The sequence below is a fragment of the Pipistrellus hanaki genome, assembly GCF_964339955.1.
Source record: "Pipistrellus hanaki genome assembly, chromosome: 2".
NCBI lineage: Eukaryota > Metazoa > Chordata > Mammalia > Chiroptera > Vespertilionidae > Pipistrellus > Pipistrellus hanaki.
Window position 1 is genome coordinate 179,132,413 of NC_140504.1, and position 13,067 is coordinate 179,145,479.

At 54.2% G+C, this 13,067-nt stretch overlaps 1 protein-coding gene across 2 annotated transcripts in view; it reads left to right on the forward strand.

The window, feature by feature from the left end:
• The first annotated feature begins 459 nt into the window (after window positions 1-459).
• DLGAP3 (DLG associated protein 3) overlaps window positions 460-13,067 on the forward strand; it is a 59,490-nt gene continuing 46,882 nt past the window's right edge. Inside the window, exon 1 of one of the 2 annotated variants that reach the window (XM_084872006.1) lies at window positions 460-837. The gene's annotated coding sequence lies outside the window, so the exon portion shown is untranslated. Of the gene's footprint in view, window positions 838-4,832; window positions 4,954-13,067 lie in introns of those variants that run through there. The other variant, XM_084872007.1, reaches the window with a different exon arrangement.

Genomic DNA, 13,067 nt, shown 5'->3' on the forward strand with positions numbered 1-13,067 from the left:
TCCCCATCGGGGATGCCTGGGCCGTGAGGGCTGTGGGTGGGGGACGCCTGCCAGCGGCTCCGAGGCCGGCACAGCGCCCCGCACCGGCCGGGGCTGGAGCCGGGGAAGAGGGCTCCCGGACCCGAGGCCAGGCAGGCACCCAAGTCCGGGGCAGCTGGCCGGGACGCCCGGAGGGAGACCATGCCGGGGTGTGGGGGTGGGGGGCTTGGGGGGGCTGTGTGTGACATTCAGGGTGCGCCTGCCTCGATGGGGCGCGAGGCCGTGTCTGTGACACTGCGTGGCCGTCTCCCCGGCGGCCCGCCTCCGGGCTCCGGTCGCCGCGCCTAGGTGGGCTGTGCCCGGCCCCGGGGCCGTCCCCGCGGGCCCTTCCCTGGGGGTCCACGGCGGGGCCTCCCCGGCGCCGTCCCCGGCGGGGCGTGCGCTCCTCGGAGACCCGGGCGGCCGCCCCCGGCGGCGACCTGGGCCGCCCGGTCCGGGCGGGGGCGGGAGCGCGGTCCGCTCCCCTCTCCGGGCTCCTCGGGCTCCTCCGGGCTCGGGCTCGGCAGCCCTGCGCGGGGGCGGGGGCGGCGGGGGCGGAGCGCGCGGGCGGGATCCCCCCGCCTCCCCGTCCTGGTCCCGGGAAATCCAGCCTCCGCGGCTTGGCCGCTCCCGCCCGGCGCCCGCCGCCGCTCCTCCGCGCTCGCTCGCTCGCTCGCTCGGGGCTCCGCAGCCGGCGCTGCCCCTCCGCCGGGGGCTCCGCAGTGCCGGGCGCGTCCCTGCCCGCCGCCGCCGCCGCCGCAGCGCCCCCGGCCCAGGCGCCGGCACCATGTAACCCGGCCGGAGCCCGAGCCGGGCCAGGTAAGCCGGGGCGGGGTGGGGACGGGCGAGCTCGCCGCGCCCTCCGCAGCGCCCCCAGCCTCGGCCTGGCTGCGGCCCGGCGCCGCCCACGCCCCGGGCTCCCGCGGGCTCCGGCGGCCTCGGCTCCGGGCTCCCGGCTCCCGGAGGTGCGAAGGCTGGGCCTCCTCCGCGGCCCCCACCCCCCACCTCGCCCCGGCCTGGCGGCCCGCGGGCCTGACCCAAAGGCGGGCGGGGGACCGCGCGGAGCGAGGACCGGCTCTCCCCGGGCAGCGCCGCGGGGGTCGGCCGGCCCCTGCCCCGCTTGGCCGGGATGGAAGCCCGGGTCTGGGAGGGAGTAGCCCGCTGGGTTGTGGGGGGAAGTGGCGGTGTTGGGGAGATCCGGAGAGAAGTTTCCTCTGCAGGTGTGTGAGTGTGAGTGCGTGTCACTGTGTCTGTGATGAGCGGGTGAGTGTGTCGCCGTGTGGGTCTGTGGGTGCATGTGTGTGCATGTCAGTGAGTGTGTGCAGTGAGTGTGTGTGTGCGTGTCAGTGAGTGTGTGCAGTGAGTGTGTGTGTGCGTGTCAGTGAGTGTGTGCAGTGTGGCTGTGGAGGGTGTTACTGTGCATATATCGGTGGACATGTGTGCGAATGAGTGTGTGCTGTTACGGCGTGTGCCTGTGTATGTCTCTGTGATTGTGTGTGAGTGTGTGTGTGTGTGTGTGTGTGTGCCGGTGTGACTGTGTCTCTGTGAGTAGCTCCTGGTATCTGTGGCCTGTATGAGTGTGTGTGTGTGTGTGTGTGTGTGTGTGTGTGTGTTGGCTGTGTGAGAATGTATCTGAGGAGAGTTCACTCTGAGTCGCCCACATCTGCTTCCTTCTCTCCCCCTTCTCCCAGGGGATTTCAGAGGTCAGAGCTTCCCCTCTCTCCAGGGAGTCTTCCTCCCCTCTCTCCTCAGGCAAGAGCTGAATCGCATTTGACCCCACCTTCCCCTACCTCAGGGGTGCTTTTGGGGTGCTCTGGTTGTGTCCTTGCTGCGTGCTGGGGCCCCTGGTGGCAGTGGGGCCTCGGTTGAGAGGATGTGGGCTTCTCCTTGGGGCCCGGGAACTAGTGTTGTCTCCGTCCTGTTCCCCCAAAGGGCCTTTAGAAGCGGGAGCTGAGGAGCCAGGTAGAAGCGTCTGCCTTGCTCCTAGTCGCCGGAGCAGGTGGATGGCCACCAGGCTTGGAAGCCCTAAATTTACAAGTTCTAGGTCATTGGGTCAGTCTACGGGCTCGAGGTGGGTCTGTCCTGAAGATCTCTGAAGTAGTAGTGGTAGAAGCAAATAAATAAATAAATAAATAATAAATAAAAACAGTGCCTTTACCTCAGTCCAGGACTTTTGAAAAAATGCTCCCCTCTCAAGTCTTTCTTTTTATCTCCCCAACAGCTCTCGGAACCAGAGCCAGGTTAAGCCACGTGAAATTGCAAATATTCAACTGCTCTTGTTTGTTATTTACAAAAACAGCCATTTCATATAGCTCAGCCTAATAGAATGCCAATTTATAGATGAAGATGTTGAGGCTCAGAGGTAGAGTGTACGTTCTACAATCCATAGTCAGTGGTAGAGAATGGCTCCAACCGAGGCCTTTGGGTGACCAAAGGAGCTGTGTTGGGCTAGAGAGTACTCTCTTAATCTTGGGGGCACTGACCTCCACCTCTGCCCAGCATTTCATGAGTGCTGGGGCTCCTTTTGCACCCAGCTGCCAAGGCCTAAAAGGGAGAAAGGGGGAGACGAGAGGAGAGAGGGGAGGGAGAGGATTCGTGAGTTTGCAGTGAGTCAGGGTCTAAAAAAGGGAGTTGGGAGGGCTAGGGTGAATGTTTCTAAAAAGAACATGAACGTAAGATGAATATCCTTACATACTACCCATGCATGTTCGACCCCCACTGACCCACTCCTCTGACAGGCAGTGCCCACTGCATTGTATGCCAGGGAGCTCATGTTCAAGGAATGAGCTTGGATGTCACTATAAAATGATGGTTAGGGGAGGGAGCTTAGCATGAATGTGTCCAACCTCTTCATTAGAAAGTGAGGACGCTGAAACCCAGAGAAGGGAGGGGGTTTGCCCAAGGTCACAACGTGTGGGTTCCTGGCCAGTCTTAGCCCAGGAACTTTATAACCCTCCAGGTTGCTTTCTATTCCTGGAAACTCTTTCCCCTCCCCATGCCCATCAGAACTGAGCAGAGATTTGGAGAGAAGCATGAAAGACTCAATAAACCTAAGACTGTAGGTCCTTCACCCTGGGACCCCTTTCCAAAGAGAGGGAGCTACAGATGTTTCCAGAGACTGGGATTCCTAGCCTAGCCATACCCACCGTCAGTGTAGACCATGGGCTTGTCTTGATTCCTGCTGGTGAGGGGCTGGAGCTGCTGCGGGCCAGACTCCCAGACTTCATTCTGTGACAGCACCTGCTTTCTGCTGCTGCCTGGCACCTCACATCATCCCTCTCCTGCTGATGTTGATGCTTGAGCTGGCTGCTCTACGTTTTCTTTCATCCCACCCAATCCCGGATGTAGTTTGCGTCTAGCTGGCCTGACAGTTCCTTACTTTCTGGGTTCCTGTTGGGTAGAGGGACTTCTGGGGCTTGTTTGATTTTGGAAAGGCCTGATGTTACCCGGCCTTTCTAATGAAGCCTCCCAGGAGTCTGGCTGAGAGTCCTGCGATCCTCGGGAGCTGTCCCGAGTGCTGAAGGGTACATTAGAAGGGCGGTTGTTCCCATTTTACAGATGGGAAGACCGAAATTCAGAGAGGGGCCTCTTGTTCGTTTGGTTTTCTCTTATTCTATGAAGATCAGTAGTCGAAGAGGTTCCTGGAGCAAATGACAGCAGTAGCTTTTGTCTAGAGGAGTGTGTACCGACAGAGACTCCTTCCGGTGTCTTACCATTCCCAAGGCCGGGAAACCTTTCCAGGGTCTGATGTCTTTCCCACTTGGTGGGTTCAAAGCTTTGTCTCTAAGTGGGGGGTTGGAAGAACAGCGGTGAGCCCTCCACTCTACAAGCATTTGTCTCAATTCCCCCTTTTCCCACCCTTTCTGCAGTCTGAAGGCTGCTGGCTCAGCGGGCCTTCTGCTGTCTGGGGAGTCTGGGTTTGAGCTGGGGTGAGGCACTGGCACCATTGTTATGGTAACGGGCCTGCCAGCTCATCGTTGCTAATAACTTGTCAAGTCCCTGGGCTCAAATGCAGTGTGCCTTCCCACCAGCCCTTCTCCCCATGTCACAGAAAGAAAAAGTGAGGCTGTGAGGGAGAGGTCTGTGAATAAGGGAGTCTGGGGAGGTGGGTGGCCTTGTTCTTGGGGTTTTAGCTGAAGAAACGGGGAGGTCACTTGGGGGCTGGTTTATGCATATGATTACATAATTTGCATATGTAATCGGCTGTTACATGTCACTACACTCAGAACATACTCGGATAAACCTTTACATGCAAGATGACATGTTCATTTGCTTTTACACAGCAGCCCCCATGCACACATGTTTCCAATCATCAGAACATGCTTGTGTATGAATCCTGCCTCTGCCATCTGCACATAAGGCACCCGAGGAATCTGGGTTTGTGGGGGTGTCCAGGTATGTGGGTTGGGATCTGATCTTTTTCTGATGCAGCTTCAAAGTGTCTTGTTAACAAAAGGACAGAATAGTCCCAGGGTTTCTTCTTCCTTCTTTCCAGTCAGGAGCTCAAACGGGAGTGGGCTGGGGATGGTGCGAGGGCCCCAGCCTCCCGGCTCCCAAAGGCCCCAGCCTCTGTGCCCTTTGAGCTCAGGTCTCCTCTGCCCCCTCACTCTCTATTCTTTCTCATCCTCTCCTCTTCCTGTGTGTAAATATTAAAGAGCTGAGCCTGCAGAGCTGATGTAGACATGGGGAGAGGATGAAATTAAAAAGGATTCCCTCACCCCCACCCCAACACCCCCACCCTGCAGTCCCCCGCTCCTGCCTCCTTCCCTCTCCTTTCTCCTCTCCCCATCACTCAGTGCTTCCACATGTCTCTCCTCCCCCCAGTCCAGATGGGAGCTGGCTCCTTCAGAAAGGGGGCTTAGAACTGGGGTGTGGGGAGCTACCTTCTCTCTGACTCCCCTCACTGCATCTGCCTGCGGGGCTGGGAGCCCCCACGTGAGTATTTCTTTTATTTTGGGGGGGGTGGCTAGGAAGGAAAGTGGTGTTTAGAACCAGCTGTGAGTGGCGTTAAAGAGGCTCAGGGCTGAAAGGAGGTGGGTGGGGTCCTGTCTCCAGGCTCCCTCAGGGAAGCCTCGTGTCTGGGTTTCTGTTCTCTCTTTGGACAGAGACTGAAGGGAGGGCTGCCAGATGCCTCTGGTGGGTGGGAGCGAGTGTGGGAGGGGCTGGAGGAGAGGGGCTTCTGTTCTAAAGAGGTGTGTGCTAGGGCAAGCCTGTTCCTTTCTGGCAGGCTGGGTGTCTGGCTGGGAGTCCTGCGATCCTCGGGAGCTGTCCCGAGTGCTGAAAGGGACTCGGAGTGGGTTTTGCTCATTCGGAACTGTCCTGGGTCCTGAATAGCGCTGCGTTGGGGCCCGGTGGTGGAAAGGCAGTGCTGAGGGCTCACTAGAAAAATTCTCCCGGATGACCCACTTTTCAAGGACAGAATTCCTGGATGGAAACACAGATTTGGGGGTCCGCCCTCTGGCGTGAGGCCTCACCGTTATCAGTGGTATTGGGGAAAGGGACTCTTCTTTCCCTGTTTCAGATCCCCCTCCCCTTTCCAAAATTAACCTACTGTTACTGTGGGGGTAGGGATGGAGGATGATATCGTGGCTGCGAGCAGTCTTCTCATAGAGAGTTTTAGTACAATAATCTTGGGGGTACTGGCACCAGCCTCTCTCCTGCTGGGTCCCAGAAATTCAGGCTCAAGGCAGTTTTGGATTAGGAGAGTTTAGGTTTTGCTGGTTAGGCCTGGGGTGGTTAGAGGTAGAAAGTTTAGGATAATTTGATTGACTGTGTGACATCCCCCTGCCCACCATGCTTTTGAATTTGGGACAGGGTACAGTAAAATATCCTGCAAGCCTGTCTTACCCTCTGCCCACCCCAACCACAGCTCAGAGCAGCATTTGGGGAGGCTTATCTTGGGGAGGGAGATTTCCAAGCAAAGGATTCAAGGAGTGGGTGGGTTAGTTCAGTGCCATGGAGCAGAGAAGGAGGAGGCTACTGGTGATGGGGCAATGGAAAAGAGGAAGAGCTGGCAGAGAAGAAGAAAAAAATCAAATTTGGAGACAGGTTCTGGATTTCAATCCTAAGTTCCCTTGTAAATCTTTCCCCCACCAGCCTAGGGTCAGGGTGATCTCAGTTTTCTGGGGTTTTATACACTGTCTTTGTAACTCTAAAGGGAATCGAGCAAGGGCACTTCTCCAGGCCCTTTTCCTTGTCATCCCAGGGGGATGAGAGCCAAATGTCAGGACATGCAGATGAGACTGTGGGGGAACAACAGGCAGGAAGGGTTGATGGCAGCTTTGCCTCCCATCATCATGAGCACAATCAAATATTCAAATGGGATCCTTCTTGAGGGGAGAGGAACGAGAGGGTTTCCAGATGACGCTGGGCACAATTAGGCGTGGCAGGAAGTTCAAGAAAAGAGGTGTCTGGGGACCATCAACTGAACCAATTCATACCTTCCCAGATGTGACTTCTAGGTAATAAGGAACCCTTCACCCATCGTGCTTTTGATGCAACTCATCAAGTTAATTCCTTCCATTCTGTAGCTGCTTGGGAGGAGCTGAGCTTTCCTGTGCTGTGGGTGCTGGGAGGTGGTGGGCGTGGGTGTGGGTGCCTGTTTGGGGAGGGGAGGTGTTTGTGCTTCACTCAGCTCCCTTGGTTACGTAACAGCTCTGATAAGACTTTACTTTGGAGCTGCTGCTACTGCCTGAAGCAGTCACCCCTCCACCCCCACGTGGAATGCTGGACGTCCACCCCCTTCTCCCTGGCCTCTCGGAGAGTCCTGCTATTCATAATCCAGTATTCCAGCAGCAGGTTTCCTGCTGGGAGGCGTCTTCTGCTTGCCTCCCCTCTCCCTACCCAGCTCCTGTTTTTGCTTTTTAAATACTTGCTTCTTTTGTTATCTTGAGCTCAGGTCATCCCCTTTACATTTTTAAGCTTCTCTTTCCTACCCTCTCCTTGGCCAGGCCCTTTGGGCTGGGCTGGGAGGGGTTCACTGAAAATCACGAAGCTGCCCTCTAGGGAAGAAGGAGGCATCCTAGGCATTTAGGGCCCAGGGATAATTTTCTTACTGTTTCTTCCTTGTGCCCAGTTCCAATAACTGCTTTGGAGTCTGGGAGCAGTAGATGATACCCAGAGGGACTGGGAGGAAGAACTCTGGCCTGGATATTTTCTCTTTTGGAATAAAAGAGTTGTGTATATAGGGGGTGGGGACTGCCTCTTGGGCACATTCTATTGATAATAGAAACGACTTTCCGGGTGGAGCAGTGGGAGACTGGCAAGAATAGAGAGCAAATGCAACTTGTGGTGTCACCTGGAGAGAATATGGACTCCTGGCTGCGTGCACAGGATGGAAGTCAGAGAGGGGCTGGGCATCTCTGCTATTTCAGTGCATGTGCATATGTATTTCTGCCTGTGGGTGGGTTTGCCACTGTGTATATACACATACATATGTATGAGGATGCTATATGAATGTGTACCAAAATATTTATATGTATGTATGGCTTATGTATGCATCCATGCACATATGTGATTGTGGAAGCAATTATTTAATTAAACCTATGTGTGTGGTGCTCACCCAGTGATGCATATATGTGAGTATAAGTATGCATGTGAACACACATGGGAACACATTTATGCACACATGAATATGTGCACCTAAGTTGAGCCATACATGTGAATTAATATGACAGAAAGAAAGAATGAGAGAGAGAGAGAGAGAGAGAGAGAGAGAGAGAGAGAGAGGGAGGGAGGTTGATTCTGACTGAACATTGAGGCTGTCCAAAAGTTGTTTCCCACAAGCTTGAACTTGATCTACTCTGATGCCTGTAGTTCTTCTTCAGAAAGCAGGTTCCTTGAGGCCTCTCAAAGTCTCTTGTCACAGGGACCCAGTTGTTCCCCACCACCATCTAATGAAGGGAGTTTACGGGGGAGAAACCTGTACAGGCTTGGGGACATCTGGGAAAGGAGCTGAGACTAAGACTGATCAGATATTGGGGTGCTCAGGGTTGTATATGGGGAAAGAGTTTGGGAACTTAAACATTCACATCACTACAGAGGTGTTAAGAATCAAGCAGAACCAATTGGTTTTAGTGTATGAAAGGGGCAGGCATAGTAGGTAGGCCCAAGTAGGTGCATAATCCTCACACATACAGGGCATGTGGCAATATGTGTGTACATATACGTGTATATTACTTTATCAGTGCCTTAGTATGCATATCTCAAAGTAAATATACTTTCTAACATGTAAACACATGGAAAATCTATAAGATATGTTAACATGTACACATATGCTAGCACACATATCTGTTTGAAGAAAGTATGCAGAAATATGTGGGCATATGCTAACACTAGCCTGATTGTAACCTGTGACTGCAGACATGTACACCTCACTCACCCTGCTTAATCACAGCTTGTGAATAGTCCTATTTCCATTACATGTGGCTCACCCAGTGCAGCCCATGTTTATTTTATGCCTGTGATATGCCACATACCGTGCTGGACTCTGGGGATGGTCCTTGACCTCGGGTAACTTACAGTGTAGTGAATGTAAAATACCTGGAACCAATAAGGAAGGTAGGAGGACACGTGTTCATCAGGGACAGTGGGGACTGCTGAGGAACCGGTCAGTTCTGGAGTAGGGATGGGAGGGGTTTGGTAAAGGATCTAGAGGAGAGGAGGTCTTTGAACCGAGGCTGGAAGGTTGAACAGGTGTTCTTCAGGTGAGCAACTGTAGGAAAAGGTGTTTCAGTGACAGGAAATGTCCCAAGTGGTCTCCCTACTTCCACCCTTGCCAGCCCCTCCTCCATGAAGAGCAGCCAGAGTAAGATGAGGTAATGCCTTTCCATCTCACTAAGAGAGAAATACAAAGTGCTCAGTGGGGCCCGAAAGACGTACGTGCTGTGTGTAAAATGCCCCCAGTGACCTTCCTGGGCGCAGGTGCCACCTCGACACTGGCTATCATTGGGTTCCACAAAGATGCTGAGCATAGTCCCACCATGAGGCCATGGCACTGGCTTCTCCCTCAGCCTGAAATGCTCTTCCTCCAGATACCCATGTGCCTTGCTCCCTCACTTTATTCAACTTTTTGCTCAGAAGTGACTTTTTTGAGAGGCCAAAATCTATCTCAATAGCACCTTATGCCACTTTAAAAAAAAATTTTTTTTAGCACCACCTCCATTATTTCATATATTTGTTTATCATCTTTTCCCACTAGAACATAAACTTCATGAGAACGGGAGCTTCAGTTGTTTTGTGTATTGCTGTGTCCATTGTGTCCAGAGGAGTGCCTGGCTTAGAGTAGGCGCTCAGTACACACTTACCGAGGATACACCAGTTTTAGGTACTGTATTTTCCGGCGTATAAGACGACCCCCTAATTTTATAGTTAAAACATAGGTTTAGGCCTATATTCTCTGTATAAGACTACCCCCCACTTCCGAGGCAACACCAGTTCTTTTTTTTAATAGAGCGCCTCTCTGACTCTGGCCAATCTGAGCAGGCTTTTCACTAGAACACAGTGTCATCTTATACGCCGGAAAATACGGCAGATCACGCTGGTAGATCACGCTGGTAGATCACACTGGTAGCCAGTGAAGAGAGCAGGTGGCGCTGGGCCAAGGTGTGACTGTGTTCTCCGTTTTGGATCTTGTCATCACCACCCCACATATGCTTACTCCTGCCAGCCAGGTGCAGAGGGCTGCCATGCCAGCTCCCTCTGGCTCTAGTCACTTAATGATACAGGGCTTCCCACTTAGGGAGCAGGGAGCAGGGTCCTGAACAGTGGAAAGGTTTTAGGAAGTTAGAGCCACAGAGGCTTCGAGACGCACGGGCAGAGGCATGCAGACCCCGAGAAGAGTGCTCAAAGTCAAGGCCCAGACTTCAGGGCCCAGAATTCTTGAGGCCAGACGCGGTGGGAGACAGGGCAGCATCCTCAGACAGCACCTGCAGTCTAGCCTCCAGCTCCTTCGCCCCTCTGTTCCTCTCCCTGCCCCATGCCTGCTCCTCTCTCCTGATGGCGTGGGTGCCTTGGCCAAGTATGTGCTTAGTAGGGAGGGAGTGGTCCCCCTCGTCTGTGATGCGATGGGGGACACTCAGAGAAAGGGGACCCAATTTCTAGAGGGCAGCCTAGGAGTTTGGTGGTAGGGAAGGAATCTCTCTGAGTCTCAAATCTGGCTCTTTTCCTCTCTCCCAAGAGAACCTGCAGAATTGAACCTGTGTTTCAGAAGGAAGAACTGAGTTTAGATCCCAGGCAGGATCAGTCAGCTGAAGGGACTGAGCCTTAGAACGTGGGGAAAGCTGGGAGCAGAGTTGACGAGAAATGGAAGAGATGGGAGAGATGGATCAGCCCCTCCCGCTGCCATTCCCTGACCTCTGGGGGATGGGGGACGCCACGACCTCAGATCCTCTTGGAGAGCTCCTTTCCCAGACCTCTAAGCCCGAGCCTGCTTTGCCTCGTCCCAAGAGACCAGTGCGGGAGCCCCCCTTGCAGGTTCTGAGGTGTATGGGGGCCTTCTGCCAGTTTCTCTCATCCGGACTGGGGGCGGGGGCGCTGCAGCCACTCCCCTCCCACCTGGGCTCTGAGCGTGGGGGTTGGGACCAAACAGCCGCCAGAGCCGCCCACCTGCCCGCGGTGTCATGGCAACGACTCTGTTCACGTGGACGATGGGGAAAGGGAGGAGAAGAGAGGAGAGGAGACATCAAGGCAGACGTGGAGATGGGAGGGGGCTCCTCAGGGGTCCTGCGTGCCGATCCCCCATCCCTCCAGCTTGGCCCGACCTAGCTCCTTTTCTACCCCAATACCCCAGGGCCTGGTGGGACCTGTGCTCCGTCCTGTGCTGGCCTCAGCGTGTGCGTGTCCTTGGGTGTCCTGAGGATGATGACCTTGGTCTCCTGTGCTTGGGGCCAGCAGAGTTCTGGGGGGAGATGGGGCTTCAGCCTGTGCAGACCTCTCCTCCTTTCCCCATCCGGCAAGTTCTGGATGGTGCCTGGGGCTGAGGGGACGAGAGCCCGACCTACTTCTCCATTTCCTCACTATTTTTCAAAAGGAAAACGACCCACTTTTCAGCCAATCGGACTGGAGCCTGTTCCCAGGCTGATTGCCTTAGCCCCCCTGCCCAGGCCTCTACCCCATCCTCAGCCCATGAGCCACGTGCTGGACCTTCCTGAGGGAAGCAGGTGCACTTATGTGGAAGGGCCCTTCCCTGCCACCTGCACCAGGCTGCAGAGGGGTCTGCTCTGACTGGAGCAGGCGTGGGCCAGGGCCGGACTGATCCGACGCTCAGCTCCACTTTGGGCAGATCCCTTTGAAGGCCACGGTCCTGGGCACTTTGGGTGTCCTGTCCAGCATCTCCATACTCTCCCAGGTCTGACTTTCTGGAGGGGCAGGCTGGGCCCCGGGTATGGTGGGAGGACTGTAGCCAGCCCTCCTCCCTCTCTCTTAGTGGATAGTCGTGGACTGTTCTCCCAGACTGCTCTGTTTCCACCTGGAAAAGGAGAGCCTGCAGCACTGGAGAACCAAGTGTGTCTGTCTATCTGTCTGCCTGCCAGTCAGGGCTTCTCCCCAAGGGCCCTCCTGGAGGGTTCTGTCTGTGCTTCTTTTTCCAAGCCCCTCCCCCCTCTCTACGATATTGGTCTGGGCCTCAGAGCCCCCTCCCTCCCTCGGCTATATTGGCCTGGCTGGCTTGGGGGGTGATTAGGGATTTAATTATTTAGTTTCTTCAGCTCAGTAGATTAATTCCATCCATCACAGGCAGGCTGAGCCTTCTTTCTACCCCTCTCAGGGCTGCCTGGCTAGCCCCAGAGGGAGGGAGCATCATTGCTCACCTGGGCCTAGTATTGGATCTGGGAACAATGGATAAAGTTCTTGTTGGGGGTGGATTTGGTGTTGTGATATTGAGATCTGAGTGCCTACGTGATGTGAAATGGAAATGTAGATGTGTTTCATGGGTATCAACATGCGGACATGTATATAAAGTTCTGTAGCTGTGCAGTTCCTGTGTGCTTAAGCTTCAGTGTCCATTGGATGACAATGCACATGCATGGGAACCCCTTGGGAAGGTTTGCATTATGTGATGATGACTGTGTACGCGAGGGCAGATACCACGTGAGTTGTGTTGGGTAACTCTGCAAGGCTTTGTAATTGGCCTCTGGGTGAACACATGTGTTCGACTGAGAAGAAGTGGTTTGGGGAATATGTATGCCCATGGGTAAGGGAGGGATGGCAGGGGTGGAGGTTTCCAGAGGCTGAGAATGAGTCAGGGCTCCCTGGGTGTGCATCTGGTGGCCTTTCAGACCAATTTGGTCAGACAGACACATTACTTTAGACCTCCAGGACTTGGTCTCTTAGTGCTGAGAGTGCCAGGGCCTATACTCAGACCCAGATTTAAATTCCTCTTCCATCACCTGTTGTGACCTTGGGCAATTTTCTTTACATTTCAAAGCCTCAATTTTCTCATCTATAATGTGGGAGTAATAATGGTATTTAATGATAGTTTGCAAGGATTTCACGAAAAAAGTGCATCTAAAGCATTGAGCATAATGCCTGCTCAGTTGTAGCCACTCTGAACCTTAGACTTCAGAGGTTGTCTGGTCTGAAATGTGCCCAATGCTTTAATCCATCCTATACCAACTTCCAAAGTGGTCCTCCAACCTCTGCTCCCATGCCTCCCTGGACAGGACACTCCCAGCTCTACAGGGAGCCCACATCACACTGGGTCAGCTCTGCCTGTGAGGAGTTCTGGTTTAGCTGCAGGAAGTCATTTCCCTCCTGCTTTCTCCTATTTCTCCCCTTCTCCCTACGACCCAGCTAAGGGGTACGGCTTCCTGATGGCTCAATCACTGATCCTGAAGGTATTGAGCCCCTACTATATGCCAGTCTTGTCCATACAGAGATAGATCAGATGAATACTAGTTTCCAAGGAGCTCATGGCCTGCAAATATTTACCCGACTGTGTTGAAGAATGGGACCCAAGATGAGGTAGCAACTCCTGTGCCCTACTGGTAGGGAAGCTTTTTTGGAAGAGAGAAGACCTGAGCTGCATCAGAGGGCAAAGTTGGGAGGACAGG